The sequence below is a fragment of the Babylonia areolata genome, chromosome 7 (assembly GCF_041734735.1).
Source record: "Babylonia areolata isolate BAREFJ2019XMU chromosome 7, ASM4173473v1, whole genome shotgun sequence".
In the NCBI taxonomy this organism is placed as follows: domain Eukaryota; kingdom Metazoa; phylum Mollusca; class Gastropoda; order Neogastropoda; family Buccinidae; genus Babylonia; species Babylonia areolata.
In genome coordinates this window covers 51,251,098-51,268,176 of record NC_134882.1, presented here as the reverse complement: position 1 = coordinate 51,268,176, position 17,079 = coordinate 51,251,098, and the positions used below count along the sequence as shown (strand labels likewise).

At 45.7% G+C, this 17,079-nt stretch overlaps 1 protein-coding gene across 2 annotated transcripts in view; it reads right to left on the bottom strand.

Annotated features, from left to right (window-relative positions):
* Positions 1 to 17,079, bottom strand: part of LOC143284105 (uncharacterized) — a 148,201-nt gene that overhangs the window by 96,989 nt on the left and 34,133 nt on the right. The gene's annotated exons all lie outside the window — the stretch shown is intronic.

Sequence of the window (17,079 nt, the reverse complement as noted above, 5' to 3'; positions counted from 1 at the left end):
TCCACAGCTGTCTCGCAGACCTCAGCTGCCCTCAGAATTGTCTCCAATGAAGTCTCAGGGAGCCACTCGCAAATGACAGTCACTGTCAAGTTGATGGGCAAGTGGGGTGGTGGTAGGGGTTATAGTGAATCGGTTCTGACAACAGGAACTGGCTGTCAGCTTCCGTAGGGGCATGACAGGAGGTAGTCGAGTGTGTGTGTGTGTGTGTGTGTGTGTGTGTGTGTGTGTGTGTGTGTGTGTGTGTGTGTCTGTGTGTGTGTTTGTGCGTCTGTATGCGTGATTATGAATGTGTCGGTGCCTGTGTGTCTGTTAGTCTCTTTCTGTGTATGTGTGAAGGCTGGTGAATAATTGTGGGCACGCACATTATCGCCGAATGACCTGTACTTACCCATCCCCATAAACACTAATATATGTCTCTCTCTTCCACATTAAGAAAAAACAAATCCCAGCGTTCTCATACACTTCACATTAACATGATCCGCTTCATTTCGGTTACTCAAGGAGGCGTCACAGCGTCCATATACGCTACACCACAGCCTGAACAGCAGCATAACCCAACGCGCTTGGTCAGGGCTTGAAAAAACAACATGAACAACCGCTAATTCCTGACACAAGCCCTGGACAACAACTAACGTACTGTCTAACAAACCAACCTATCAACTATGATGGAGTCTCCCGTCGGACCGACGGACGAGTAGGCAGGCAGGCTTATCTGTCGGTGTGTGCCCTCATATGGGAGACGAGGCCAATTCTGGATGCGCAGCACTTCCCACAGGTGCTGCAAGGGAAAACGTCTCCAGAAGTTGAGCCTTGCTGCCTTCGCTCACGCTTCTCCTTAATGGCCAGCGTTCAAACGTTTTCAAACGTCTTTATGCCACTAGAGCACAACATCCTCCAGCGAGAGCGGTCAAGGGCATCAGTTTCCCAGGAAGCGATTTCTATGTCACAGGCTTTTAGGTTTGTCTTCAAGGTGTCCTTGAAGCGCTTGCAGGGTCTTCCAAGTTCGCGGTGGCCTTCCTTCAACTGGCCATACAAGAGCATCTTCGGGATCCTGCTGTCTGTCATGCGGACAACGTGTCCTGTCCAGCGTAGCTGGCACTGGATCAACAGGCTTTCGATGCTGGGCAGGCCGCTCCTCTCTAGAACCTGGAGGTTGGAGACCCTGTCTTGCCACTTTATGCCGAGGATCTTTCGTAGGCATATCTGGTGAAACTGCTGAAGTTGTTGAATGTGACGGCGATACGTCGTCCATGTTTCACAGCAGTACAACAAGGTGGTCAGCACAACTAAGTAACTAACTATTAGACCGAGTGCTTAAATATCATTTTAACCGCAACAAGGAAATCCACAGGTTTTTTTTTTCCTTTTTTGGGGTGGGTGGGGGGGGGGAGTTGTTTGTTTGTTTGGGTTTTTTGTTGTTGATATTTTATCTTTTTTCCACAAAACATACAGGTTCAGCTAGCCTAACATTTGGACTTCTTTATTGTATTTGTATTTCTTTTCATCACAACAGATTTCTCTGTGTGATGAAATTCGGGCTGCTCTCCCCTGGGAGAGCGCGTCGCCACACTACAGCGCCACCCCTTTTTTCTTTTTTTCTTTTTTAGTATTTTTTCCTGCGTGCAGTTTTATTTGTTTTCCCTATCGAAGTGGATTTTTCTACAAAATTTTGCCAGAAACAACCCTTTTGTTGCCGTGGGTTCTTTTACGTGCGCTAAGTGCATGCTGCACACGGGACCTCGGTTTATCGTCTCATCCGAATGACTAGCGTCCAGACCACCACTCAAGGTCTAGTGGAGGGGGAGAAAATATCGGCGGCTGAGCCGTGATTTGAACCAGAGCGCTCAGATTCTCTCGCTTTCTAGGCGGACGCGTTACCTCCAGGCCGACACTCCACATAGTTCCAGCTCAAGGTTCATGGCAGCGTCAAAGTGTTTGGACTGCTCTGTCTATATACGCTACTTTATGAAATGATGCAAAGGTTTGCCCCCCCCCCCCCCCCCCACCCCCCCCCCTTTTTTTTTCAAACGAATGTACCAAACGGACTGTTGGAAACACTACTTCTCTCGTCATTTCATGTAAATTGATAAGACAAAACGTTCGCTTCCATGAGTGTATGACTGTGAGAAAATGTGTGTGTGTGTGTGTGCGTGCGCGCGCGCGCGTGTGTGTGTGTGTGTGTGTTTGTGTGTGCGTGCGTATGTGTGTGTGTGTGTGTGTGTGTGTGTGTGTGTGTGTGTGCGTATGTGTGTGTGTGTGTGTGTGTGCTTGCGCGTGTGCGTGAGCGATTCAAAGGATCCCAGAAAGCTTGCAGACAACTTTGTGAAAGAATCATTGCTTGGTAACAGCGAGATGTTAGTGCGTTATGGGAGACATCGTAGAGACTCCATAGGATTAACATTAGCGGCACGTTTTACCTTAAAAGCCCGGCCATCGGAGAGGTTTTACCTGACAAGGGTAAGAGGTGATATTACCGTGGATGTTCGGTTGGTACTTAAGAATTCCTGTTTTAGAAAGAGTAAGATGTTAGCTAATCCGGTTCTACTGTTACATACTTGAAAAATATTTCCATTCGGCCAAGATAAAGGTGCGATTTTTCTGCAAGATTGTACTTCTGCCTTTGTCAAATGTATTGTATTTCTGCCTCTGTATCTCTCTATGTCTCTGTCCTCTGATGATGTCTGTCTGCCTATGCCTAAACTAATGTATTTCTCTGCTAACCTCCCTGTCTGTGTCTGTCTGTCTGTCTGTCTCTCTCTCTCCCCCTCTCTCTCTTTCTCACTTTCTCTTCTTCAAATATTATCTGTCTCTGGTTCCTAGAGAACAGGAATTTAACCTCAGAACGAAATAAAAACGGGATGAACACCGAGTTAAATAATCAGTCGCGCGGTTCGACTTTTATCGTTTCCTGTTTTGTGTGTGATAAGAGTTATAAAATCGTTTGCAAATGTTCTATGTAATGGTGAAGTTATGAGGGTTATTTGCTTGTTTGCTTGTAATGTTGGGGCTCCGGTTTTTGTTGTTTTGTTGTTTTTGTTTTTTGTTTGTTTGTTATCCCGTAGTTTGAAAATGATCACGTCTCCCACTAGATGCAGGTGATGCAGGAACTCTGCGTCTGACTTCATGTTGTACGCCTTCAGTTATGTGCTCACTTAGCTACACTTCTTCTTCGTTCGTGGGCTGTAAATCCAACGTTCTCTTGTATGTGCACGATTGGGCTTTTACGTGTTTTACCGTTTTTAACCCGCGGGGTAGGCAGCCATACTCCGTTTTGGGGGGTTACTCAGCTGCACAATATAAATATTAGGTCGACAACGCCGCAGATACACAAGTTACTAAACTTTATTCCCTGTAGAAGGGGGGGGGGGGAGACAGTGACAGACAACTTTTTAAACAAAACGTAACTATCTATTTCCTCAAACAAGGACGTCGCGGTGATCACCTGTCGAGAGAAACACGCAGAACATAATCATCATCCCCCTAGCAGCTCTCCAAGAAACACACACAGGGACCCACCCTCAAGACCACTCCTCCCTCCTTCAACCCACCCACACACCCCACCACCCACCCTCCCCCTTGCCAAGGGATCAGAGCTATGCCACGGTCACCACCTATTGGCAGAGACAGAGAGAGAGAGAGAGAGAGAGAGGAACGAAGGAGATGCACTCCAGCCTGCTGATCCAGCAGACAACGCCTCTTTCAGCGGAACAACGAAATGGGTGCTGGGCAACGAGCGGGTTTCGTCTCCCCACGTGGTAATTTCGCCCCCACCCCCACCCCCATCCCACCACCCACCCCCATCCCAGTTCTAGTTACAGGCTTTGCAGACCGACCTGTCGTCGAACTGCGTCGAAGGTAGGAAGGGGCTTTCCCCCCCCCGAGAAAAGTGCAACATGATTTCGTCGTTGAGTGTAGATTTTGGAGTTTCCAGTCCCTAGCTCGCGCCATGTGGAGTTTGAGTGTATGTTTCGTGGGCGGTGATTTCCTGAGAAGTTCATGACAGGAGTCCAGACTGGGTGTAGAACTGGAGTGAAAAGCAGGAGGAGGTGGGGATGGGCTTGGAAAAGGGGAGAAACAGAACAAGGAAAAGAAACAAAAAAAAAGGAGGAGGAAACAAAGAAGAGAAAGAAACCAAGAAAGAAGAAATAATTATATATAATGACATTGACGATGACGACGGAAGATAGAAGACATGGAGGAACAGATAAAACATAAAATTAATAATAAGAGTAATAGTGAGAAGAATAAGAATAATGATGATGATGATGATGATACTGAAAAAAACGAAGAAAAGAAGATGGTGCTTTTACAGTAGAAGAGAGAGACTGTGATCACAAGGAGGATGGTGAAGCAAAGATCTCCGTGACAAAGTTTTGGAATCTCCGCACAGCACCACATGATCTCCAAACACTCTGGCGGTTTGGATCATAAACTAAAAAAAACATTGTTTAAAAAAGCGATATGATTAGATGTTTGTTGTTTTCTCCACATTTTAAAAGTGATCTCTCTCAGACAACAGATTGAAATGAGAGAATGATAAAAACACACTGCACCGATATATATATATATATATATATATATATATATATATATATATATATATATATATATATATATATATATTTATATATAGATAGATATTAGTTAGCTTTGACTTTGAATCGAGACTGACATTTCCTGTCAGTGGTAAGTTTCCGAAACCAATTTGTCCAAGAAAGATCCGAAATACTTAAATTGGCCGTCTCTCGAAAGTTTTCCTTCGACTATGACATTTTTGATTAACATAAAAGAAGTCAGAAACGATTGAAATCTAAATCCAGCCCCTCCCCCCCCCCCACCGCACCCACTGAATGAATGTTTATGTGTGTGTGTCTGTGTGTGTGTGTGTGTGTGTGTGTGTGTGTGTGCGTGCGTGTGTGTATGCGTGTGAGTGTGCGTGCGTGCGTGCGCCTGCGTGTGGAAGATGGTGTTGAGAAGAGAGAGTTGATGCGATATACACGCACCCAAGAAGACTGATTCACACACACACACACACACACACACACACACACACACACACACAGAGAGAGAGAGAGAGAGAGAGAGAGAGAGCATTACCACAATCACTGTGTGTAACCTTACGCTATAAGTGTGTAAAATAATGTTTTTCAATTGCCGCTGTCCACAATAAAATGTCACAAGGCATTATATTTGACGCCATTGTCTACCATAAATATAACTTGTCAATATAAAAATGATGTTGGAATGTGTCTGGATTTTACAGTAATAGCTCTTTTTTTTCTTACCCTGCTCCCTGTCCAAATATTGTTATCGGAAATTGGGAGAGAGATTGAAGCAGAAAGTAAGCATGTGCTATTTCACAGTAAATGAATAATCTTAAGAAGGACTGCCATAGTCATTTGTATGTTTTTAAAACTACCCAAATAAAATTCTCTTGTGACGAAGTTGACGAGCAAATGTTTGTTATGCCCTCAACGTTGATTTTTTTTTTTTTACCGGAAAATGAACAATGCATGTTCATACACGAGCATGTACTGAGTGTTATAGAGGGAATGAGTGCAACACTTGTGCTCCGTGTATGCCTTTATCTCTAAACGCGCCTTCGGCATTGGGAACACCTTTTTATCAAGTGAGACTTTAACTCTCTCCATACGAACGGCGAAAGAGACGACGTTAACAGCGTTTCATCCCAATTACCATCATCAAAATATTGCAAGCGGAACGCTCTTATACTGAAGAGGTGAATGTTGACAAAGAATACCACAATTCTGACGACGGAAGCTAAAGGTTGGGTCATTGAGACACCCACTGGACTTCCAAGGGGTCTGTGTAGAGGAGAAGAGAGGACTGGCCGTATTGAGTGAGTTAAAGATGCTGACATATCAGTCATTTCAGTCTAACGGATGAGTTGGACCCTTCAGCTTCATGAGAAATTCATCACGCAAGCCGCAAGATGACGAATTCGTAACCAGCCGGCTGCAGTTGCATGCGTTTAAATGTCCTTCTTTTATACGATGTAGTAAACTGAATCCGTAAGACTTTATTGTACTTGTTATACAGTTTACTTCATAGAGAGACCTGATCAAACATATGATTAGGCGGAATATTTTCTGCAAGTGCTTATCCGACTCGTATGTGCACGAGTGGGCTTTTACGTGTATGGCCGTTTTTTACCCCGCCGTGTAGGCAGCCATACTCCGTTTTCGGGGGTGTGCAAGCCGAACGCTGATATGGATTACAGGATCTTTAGCGTGCGTATTTGATCTTCTAATTGTGTATACATTCGAAGGGGTTCATGCACAAGCAGGCCTGCACATAATTATGTTGACCTGGGAGATCGGAAAAAAATCTCCACCCTTTACCCACCAAGCGCCATTACCGAGATTCGAACCAGGACCCTCAGATTGAAAGTCCAACGCTTTAACCACTCGACTATAGCGCCTGTCGGAAGAAATAATAATGATAATAATAATAATAATGAAAATAATAATGATAAAAGCGACAGACTGAGGACATTGCAGAATGGACAGGAAAACCAGTTGCAGACACCCAGGCTTTGACACACAACCGGCAGACGAGGAGTAATGTGGAATTCACGGGTTTAACTCTCTCCATACGAACGGCGAAAGAGACGACGTTAACAGCGTTTCACCCCAGTTACCATCGTCAAAATATTGCAAGCAGAAGGCTCTTATACTGAAGAGGTGAATGTTGACAAAGAATACCACAGTTCTGACGACGGAAGCTAAAGGTTGGGTCATTCAGACACCCACAGGACATCCGAGGGGTCTGTGTAGAGGAGAAGAGAGGACTGGCCGTACTGAGTGAGTTAAAAGAGGAACGAAGAGAGTTCACCAAGCTGCGCTCTGAACGGACGTATATAACCGCACGCACACACACACACACACACACACACACACGTCACTCACGCACGTGCACGCACACACACAAACACACTTCTTTTTCTTCGATTTAGGATCCATCATTGAAAGAGGACACACGGTCACTTATGCATATTTCAGTTCGATTATTGAAAGTTGACGGCAACTGCGTTGGGGTTTGATGCAAAATCAACATTCTGAAAATAACAGTTCTCTACCTCCGTGAAGCCATTGTGTGCGCCTGAGCGTGTATGCATGAGTGAGTTCATTGTCGTTGTTGTCGGCAGTGGTGCTGGGTGTGTGTTCAACGGAGAAAGTTTGTGGAAAACACGCTGTGAGTTGTGAAATAAGTCTGATCATTTGCCCTTCTCCTGGCACTGACAAGTGGAAATACCAGTGGAGGTAAGACCTGAAGGAAGTTGTGAGTATTGTTCTGCAGAAAACTGCAAAGCTTTGAGTGCAGATCAGGTTGTGGACATTCACACAACGGGGTCATGCATACACACACACACACACACATACACACATGCTTGCGCGCGCGCACGCGCGCCTCCTCAGCGTCATGGCGATTGGCTCTCTTTCCAAATGTTCACTCCCTGTCTCTACCTGTCTTTGTTTCTGTCTCTGTTAGTCTGTCTGCCTCCCCCCACCTCGCTCTCTCCCTTCCACATCTCCCCCCTCTCTCTCTCCTTCTCTCTCTATCTCTCTCTTCCACCCCACCCCCCGCCCCCTCTCTCTCTCTCTCCCACATACAAAGCAACGACTACTTAAGCACCACGAGGGTACGATCGGACAAGAAAAGACCAATTCCCGCACCGTCTCACAGTCTCGCCTTGCCAGTCCCCCCCCCCCCCCCCCCCCTCCGCTCCCACCCCTCCTCATCGCTCTCCCCAAATAGCATTAGCTCCAACCTGAAGACAGCTGGCTTCCTCCTGATACCAACAGACACCCTGACCACTTCACTGAATCTCCACCTACCTCGAGATCTCATCTCCTTGTGTTGTTGTCCCCATTCTTTCATTACCTTTTTTTTTTCTCTCTCAAGGCCTGACTAAGCGCGTTGGGTTACGCTGCTGGTCAGGCATCTGCTTGGCAGATGTGGTGTAGCGTATATGGATTTGTCCGAACGCAGTGACGCCTCCTTGAGCTACTGAAACTGAAACTTAAACTACCACTATCAGCAGAGACACTGTTGTCCACCATCTGGTCATCTTTCCTCTGAGGGAGAGATTGAGTGAAGAGGAGTACGATGGATCTCACGTGAAGAGAAGTGTGTGAGGAATATAACTGCTACACAGCTTCACAGTCACTTCCAGTTCTGGCGGTGTAGGAATGTCCGGCTCCACCCCCTCTTCCGTCTCACCACACGTTTGGCTTCACTGGGGCTGGAAGTATTTGTTCGGTTGATTGTTGCACTACGGGGTAGTTTAACTCTCTCCATACGAACGGCGAAAGAGACGACGTTAACAGCGTTTCATCCCAATTACCATCATCAAAATATTGCAAGCGGAACGCCCTTATACTGAAGAGGTGAATGTTGACAAAGAATACCACAGTTCTGACGACGGCAGCTACAGGCTGGGTCATTCAGACACCCACTGGACATCCGAGGGGTCTGTGTAGAGGGGAAGAGAGGACTGGCCGTACTGAGTGAGTTAAACGTTTACCTAAGGTACTCAGTTCTCAGATATCTATTCAGAAAGGCCTCAGCCCCATTTGGAGGAGTAAGATACATCAGTCATCGAGAAATGCATTTTTATCTTGTCCGGACATATGTGAAAGATCACCATCAACCAGTACAATTGTACAAGCTTTTATCCACATGGTTATTCTGTCACCGCTCTGAGACGTGCCAAAGATTTACCAAAGGTAGTTTGGATGTAAGCGAAGCACTTCTCTTCCCTTCCTCCTCCTTCTCTTTTCCTCTTTGTCTTGTCACTGTTCGTTGTTCATCCCTTCGTGGTCTACCTGTCCTCTTCTTTTCGCCAAGTTTTTGTCATATTCACCATTTTTATAGATTAAGTTTGAATAAATGAGTACGAATGTGCACAAAATATGCGCAATAGTAGATATACTTACACACACATACACACGCAGGTAGACACGCGCACGCGCGCGCGCGCACACACACACACACACACACACAAACACAAACACACACCAAAATGTTACGTACATACAGACACACACGCGCACGCACGAACACACGCAGACCCCTCTTTAACATACGCCCCCCTAACTCCTCCACACACACATACGTACATACAGACACACACTAGCACTCGCACCCCCCCCCCACACACACACGCACCCTCCCTCCCGAATCCTTCCTCCCCCACCTCCTCACACACAGGAAAGTACATGATGATATGTTATCAATGAAGTCATTGGAAAAAAATTCCTTGGCTTAGTTTTGTCAAAAAGATACTGGTTTCAATTAGATTCTCCCACGCGCACACGAGAACCAAGGCACACTCAACATTAAGCGACTAAAATATTCTGTCATGAATAAACTACAGGATAAATATGTTCAATTTTGGAACAGCACAAAGAACGGGACCATTTCAAGGCTCTCCTTTTATTGCAAAATTGCAAACACTTATGTATCACAACCTTACCTGATCGGCTGCAAAAATACTAAACATAGAGGAGCATTACGTCTATTGCGAATGAGTGCACACGAACTTGAAACTGAGCGAGGACGTCACTACAACGTAACTAGGAAAGACCGGCTATGTAAATCATGTGGAGTTATAGAGGATGAACTGCATTTTCTGGACAAGTGTAGTGTGTACTCTGACTTGAGATCTCGCCTACTTGTGACAGTTAATTCCCAGTCTTCGGATCATTGGCCAGATGGCACTGGCAACACAATAATCCAAAGGCCGAGTTCTCTGTTGCCACAAAATTATTTCCAATCAGAACTGGCAAAATATATATATGAATGCTTCAAAGTTCGCAGTCCATAACTATGTTTTGTGGAATATCCCGCATGTGCTCACAACTTATTGCTTGTACTTTTTGTTTGTTTGTTGTGTTCAGTGTATAGTGTCCATAATTCCTATGATGGTTTTACGACAATTAAATGAGTTCTGAGTTCTGAGTTCACTGACGGACATAGACGTAGGAAAAAAACAGAAAACCTTTCTTCGCTAATCAAGAACAGAGGAGCAGAGAGAGACGATTTCTCGGGCTCTCTGAGTGATTCAGTTACATTCGAGTTTATGGTCGACACGCACCTCGAGTGATGTGACCAACGGGGAAAACTGTCAGGAGAGTGGGGTGTGTTTGTGTGGGTGGAAAAATCCCGTCTGACACATCGGCCGTCGTGGCAAAGTGGTTAGCGTCGCGGACGGCTGATTTCGAATCCCGCCGTCGCCCTTTCTCCCACGTTTGACTGGAAAATCAAACTGAGCGTCTAGTCATTCGGATGAGACGATAAGTCTAGGTCCCGCGTGTGCGTGCAGCGCGAGCTTGGCGTACTGAAAACGAACCCATGGCAACAAAAAGTGCTCCTCCTGGCAAAATTATGGAGAAGAAATCCAATATGATAGGTGCACAAATGTACACGCATGCGCTCAAGGCCTGACTACGCGCCTTGGGTAATGCTGCCAGCCAGCTATCTGCCAAGCAGATGTGGTGTAGCGTATATGGATTTGTCCGAACGCAGTGACGCTTCTCTTGAGAAACTGAAACCGAAACTGGACTGCCGATCTGGGAGAACAAGTGTCCAAGCCCAGTGAGATGTGTGGGTATTTTTCGGCCTTTAGCCAGTTTCTACCCAGAACTAGGTGTACTATGGGTTCAAATGGGAAGATCTGGAACCAGTGGAGGGTCATCCACATCAGGGACGCGCCTGTGGGAGTGTTACCCAAACTTCCTCCCCGGCAATGCAGGTGTCTGCATCTCTCAGCCCGATTGACGTCGTGATACATTATGAAAGAACAACCTTATCAAGTATCCCAAACCTATACGGACCTCCATGCAATACGATAAAATACAATCACAATACAATACTGATTATAATACGTTCCAACTGAACAAGACACAGCACAATAAGGTGGAGTATGGTACGGCTTAGCGCGGCAGACCACGATACAACACAACACAACACAACATGATATAATGTAATATAATGCAATAAATCACACTACACTGCAATAGAACAGCCTGAAACCCTTCAGCACGGACGTCAAAGAACTGATCTTCGGCAGACATCGCCCTTTCCCCGTCCTTGCCCCAGACTTAAGCCGCACTAACAGCAAAGATCACACCTGCTCCGTCACCCAGCCCCCCCTCCCCCCCCCCCCCCCTACCCAGACAGTAATAAATCTCAGCCCACTATCCTTTCATCCTTCAGTGTCTGAGCAGCACCCCTCTCACCCTCCACCCCACCACCCCCATCACCCCCACTGCTGTCATCAGCGTCACATCACCATCACCAGCAGCAGCTCCATCAATTTCAGCCAGTCTCTCTGGGTCAGTGTCACCTCCTTGTGTGCCGTTGTCAGGAACACCCACTCCACACCTACCCCTCTTCTTTCTCTTCTTCTGCCCCTTCTTTAATCTTAGGCACTCTGTCTTTCTATAATATCATTATGCCCTTTTCCGATGCCTTGGGCATAATTGTTTGAATGAAATGTGCCGTTTCTTCTTCTTCTTCTTCTTCTTCTTCTTCTTCTTCTTCTCTCCCTCTTTCCTTTTTTATTTTTAGGTATATTTCTTCTTCTTCTCATTTTCCTCCTCTTCCTGCTCCTTCTTCTTCTTCCCCTCCTCCTCTCCCTCTTTCTCCTTCTACCCCTTTCCTCTCAATCTTAGGTACATTTCTCCTCCTCCTTCTCCTCCTCCTCCTCCTCCTCCTTCTTCTTCTTCTTCTTCTTCTTCTTCTTCTTCTTCTTCTTCTTCTTCTTCTTCTTCTTCTTCTTCTTCTTCTTCTTCTTCTTCTTCTTCTTCTTCATCAACTTTGTGAAGAGTCACTGTGTCTCCGAACTGAAGAACTATTCACCAGATTTATCCAGGTCTGTCGGTCTTTGTCAAAGCCTGGGTCTGTATAAATGTTGTGTTTTTTTTCCTGTCCATTGTGCAATGTTGTCTGCAATGCAGATACAGCTACCAACATTGTACTGTACTTTCCATGTTAGTCGTTGCAATGTTTCCTTTAGAAGTATATGGCTGTCACCCATTCCTTCTGCCGATTCTTCGGGGCTTGAAGAAAAAAGAATGGGGGAAGGAGGGGGGAGGGTGTCGTGGGGGAGGTGGAGATGGAACCTTAAATACGTTGAAATAAAAAAAAAAGAATGAACGAACGAAGGAATAGCCAGACAGACGAACAGGCATATGCAGACAGACGGATAAACAGATACACAGAAAAATGAATAGGTAGATAGATAGATAGATATATGAATCACTACGTCAAACCAATGAAACAGAAGACAAATTGATAACGCCAATGACGCCAGCCGGTGAACTCACCGTGTTTTTTCACTGATTTTTATGATGCCTTTCAGTGTCGCTTCCCTGCCCATTTCTCATGGCGACAACGCTTAAAGATGTCCGGTGCTTTCCCTTGGATGGGGGGTTTCAAAGGGAATGCCTCTCTGGGGAAATCACGACACCAGACACCGCCGCGCCTTTTTTTCCGCCACTCCTTAGCGATACCCGGTGTAGTTCTATAGAACTGCCATCACGTGAAAACCTACCCCCCAGTCCCCTGAGAGAGAGAGAGAGAGAGAGAGAGAGAGAGAGAGAGAGAGTCTCGTGTACATTTACACGACAGTGATTGCCCACTGAAAGCTCAAACATCAACTCGCGCGCACACACATGCTTTCTCTCTCTCTCTCTCTCTCTCTCTCTCTCTCTCTCTCTCTCTCTCTCTCTCTCTCTCTCTCTCTCTCTCTCTCTCTCTCTCTCTCTGCCCACCTGCCTTTCTCACAAACTCTTTTTTCTCTTTATATCTGTCGTCTTGTCTCTGTCTCTCTCTCACTCTCTCTGTCTGTCGGTCTCTCCCTGCTCCTGTTAGTCTTTCACTCTCTGGTTGTTAATCTATCTGTTTGTGTGAGCGTGCGTTCGCGCTCGTGTGTGTGTGTGTGTGTGTGTGTGTGTGTGTGTGTGTGTGTGTGTGTGTGTGTGTGTGTGTGTGTGTGTGTGTGTGTGTGTACATCCGTCTGTCTGCTTTTGTCTCACAAATAAAAGTTTTCTTCCTCCAAATGTCTGAAAGTCTTTGTGAACTTTGAGCGCTAGACTTACAAACGCCTTTACTATTTGACAACAAGCCCACGGAGTCAGATCACTCTCTTGCCCGTTTCTTCACTGCAGGCATCGTGATTACACGATGCTGTTCACAATATGATGGAAAAATTCTTCAGTGTTGGGTATCTGTTTCATTCAGAGTGGACTTCACCTTCGTTTCCTTCTTCCATTTTCTCCTGCAACGGATCCGCTGTGCGTTCACATTTGACAGCTTTGACTTTTAATTTGTTCCTTGTATCACTTATCGTTGCAACTGATGACATTTACCCGACTCACAATTGTAGCGAGTATCGGTGAAGACATTTAAGAACGAGGCATTGAATGAACGATTGGAAAGGTCAAAGAAGGAAGAACATCAACTGTTTTTTTTTTGCCTAATCTCAGTGTTTTAGTCTGGCATGGTTTGTTCTTGAAGTTTATTAATGTATTTAACATTACTATCATTACGGTTATTATTATTATTATTATTATTATTATTATTATTATTATTATTATCATTATTATTATTATTATTATTATTATTATTATTATTATTATCATCCTCATCATCATCCTCATCATCCTCATCATTGCTGTTGTAGTTGTGTTGTTATTGGTAGTTTTATTGTGAAATCTTTTCAGCATGATATAACCATGTTTGATCGGCTAGGCTGAAAAAGAACTATAAGAAAGAATGAAAAAACATAGGACAAACGAGACAGACAGACAGACAGAGATTGCTCTTTTCAAAACTCTCATCAACCATCCCACCTCATCACCGACTCTTTTCAACTGGCCGAAACCCAGGAGCGAGTGTTAAAATGTGATGTGAAAAGGCCGTGGTTTTGGTTTTGGGAACAAAGCTGAAAGTCAAAGAAAAAAGGGACGGCACTACATAATTAATTATCACTCCTAACGCTGTGAGAGACCCCGCAACACGAATCACATCCCGAGCCATGACTTGGGCACCTGAAGATCGATAGATACAGGGATCAACCAAAGATGAACTGAACTGGAGGCAAACAGTGGAGAGAAACCTCAGACATGTCGACAGACGATAGGGTGACCCCAGCAAACAGTGGAGAGCGACCTCACACATGTCGACAGACGATGGGGTGACCCCAGCAAACAGTGTAGAGAGACCTTAGACCTGTTGACAGACGATGGAGTGACCCCAGTAAACAGTTGAGAGAAACCTCAGACATGTCCACTGACGACGGGGTGACACCAGCAAACAGTGGAGAGAGATCTCAGACCTGTTGACAGACGATGGAGTGACCCCAGCAGACAGTGAGAGAGGCCTCAGACCTGTTGACAGACGATGGGGTGACCCCAGCAAACAGTGGAGAGAGACCTCAGACATGTCGACAGACGATGGGGTGGCCCCAACAAACAGTGAGAGAGACCTCAGACATGTCGACAGACGATGGGGTGGCCCCAACAAACAGTGGAGAGAGACCTCAGACATGTCGACAGACGATGGGGTGGCCCCAACAAACAGTGAGAGAGACCTCAGACATGTCGACAGACGATGGGGTGACCCCAGCAAACAGTGGAGAGATGCCTCAGACCAGTTGACAGACGATGGGGTGACACCAGCAAACAGTAGAGAGAGGCCTCCGACATGTCGACAGACGGGGTGACCCCAACAAACAGTGGAGAGAGACCTCAGACCTGTTGACAGACGATGGAGTGACCCCAACAAACAGTGAGAGAGACCCCAGACTTGTTGACAGAAGATGGGGTGACCCCAACAAACAGTGAGAGAGACCTCAGACTTGTTGACAGACGATGGAGTGACCCCAACAAACAGTGAGAGAGACCCCAGACTTGTTGACAGAAGATGGAGTGACCCCAACAAACAGTGAGAGAGACCCCAGACTTGTTGACAGAAGATGGGGTGACCCCAACAAACAGTGAGAGAGACCTCAGACTTGTTGACAGACGATGGGGTGACCAAGCGAACAGTGGAAAGAGACCTCAGATATGTCGACAGACGATGGGGTGACCCCAGCAAACAGTGGAGAGAGACCTCAGACCTGTTGACAGACGATGGGGTGACCAAGCGAACAGTGGAGAGAGACCTCAGACTTGTTGACAGACGATGGGGTGACCAAGCGAACAGTGGAGAGAGACCTCAGACTTGTTGACAGACGATGGGGTGACCCCAGCAAACAGTGGAGAGAGACCTCAGACCTGTTGACAGAAGATGGGGTGGCCCCAACAAACAGCGGAGAGAGACCTCTGACGTGTTGACAGACGATGGGGGGTGACCCCAACAAACAGTGGAGAGAGGCCTCAGACTTGTTGACAGACGATGGGGTGACACCAGCAAACAGTGGAGAGAGAGACTTTACACATGTCCTGGGTTCTTTTACATGCATTAAGTACATGCTACCCACATAACCTCGGTTCATCGTCGACACATATCATACGAATGAATAGCGCCCAGACCACCACCCAAGGTCTCGTGGAGGGGGAGATAATATTGGCGACTGTGGGATTCGAACCACTACGATCATACTCTCTCGCTTCCTAAGCGGACGCTTTACCACTTAGCCAACACCCCAGAGTGTGGTTGTGTGTGTGTGTGTGTGTGTGTGTGTGTGTGTGTGTGTGTGTGTGTGTGTGTGTGTGTGTGTGTGTGTGCGTGCGTGTGTGTATTGTGTGATGTTTATGCGTATCGGTGTGATTATTTCCGTATTTATACGTTTACATTTCAGACGTCTGATTAGTTTAGATGGCCTTCTTGTTGGAATGATTGCAGTTTCGCTTGCTTTCTTGATTTGATCAGATTTTGTGTCTCCAAAATAGCTTCGTGCGTCTATGTCTTTTTACAAAAATCGTTTCATTTCATTTCTTTCATCATCCGCAACCATTTCAAGCAAGCAGGTGCACAGCAGACAATAAGCAATCCAGATAGCTAGCACTATCCACACAACAGAGCTTGTCATTTGAATTGCCATACCACTTCAAGCAGCTTGGGTACACGTATACAGGCAGTCTAAACATCCCAGTTTCAGGTTATTAACAACACACTTACACAGCACCGAAAACTTCAGCGATGCTGCGAACAGTGTGCTTGGGTTATTAGTGCGACGTTTTGCACCTTGTATCTGTGTCTATTTGTCATTTTGCAATATCAAAATCGTGAACATATTTCAAAGCCTTCATTATTCTTTATGGAAGGTCAGTGTCCTCAAAACTTGTGGAACGTTGGAAGTGGTACAGGGGAAAATGGCTCAAAATCAGAGGATGTTATTTTGAGGAGAAAAACAAAAAAAGACAAAAGAAAAAAATATATTATGCCAGTTGTGTTTTTCCTGTGACACGTGGTTTTTTGTTGTTGTTTTTGTTTGTTTGTTTGTTTGTTTTTGTTGTTGTTGTTGTTGTTGTTCATTTGCTTGTTTGTTTTTGCCAGCCTTCTCTTTCAGAATTGCGACAAAGTTTGTATTTCTGGTAACAACTTTCTTTTCTTTTTAATTTCAAATTCATGCTTGTTTGCAATGTTTGGAACCTGGTTTCGACTCTCTCATTTCTCACATCTCTTCGTGAACCGTCTTCGGTTTGACTTTAATTAGTTTTGCTTCTCTTTGTGTCTCTCCTCATGTTCTGTCTGTTTATATCTGCCTACCTGTTGCTAGCCCTCCCCCTCCCCCCCCCCCCCCCCCCCCCCCGCCCCCCGTCTCTCTATCTTTGTGTGTGTGTGTGTGTGTGTGTGTGTGTGTGTGTGTGTACATGTACAGAGCTCACAAAGAAAGAATTGTGTGTGGTGATGGTGAACTTCAATCCAGAGACTGGAGTAACTTGTATCTTATCCTCTGGAGTTCACACAAATGTCGCAGTCAGTTAACAAAAGCGGAGCAATTTTCTGTAACCTGTACTTTGCAGCATAGACAAAAAGACACCGGTGAAGGGACTAACATTTCATCGAATGTGGGTTGTTGACAGATAATCATTTCACAGTCAC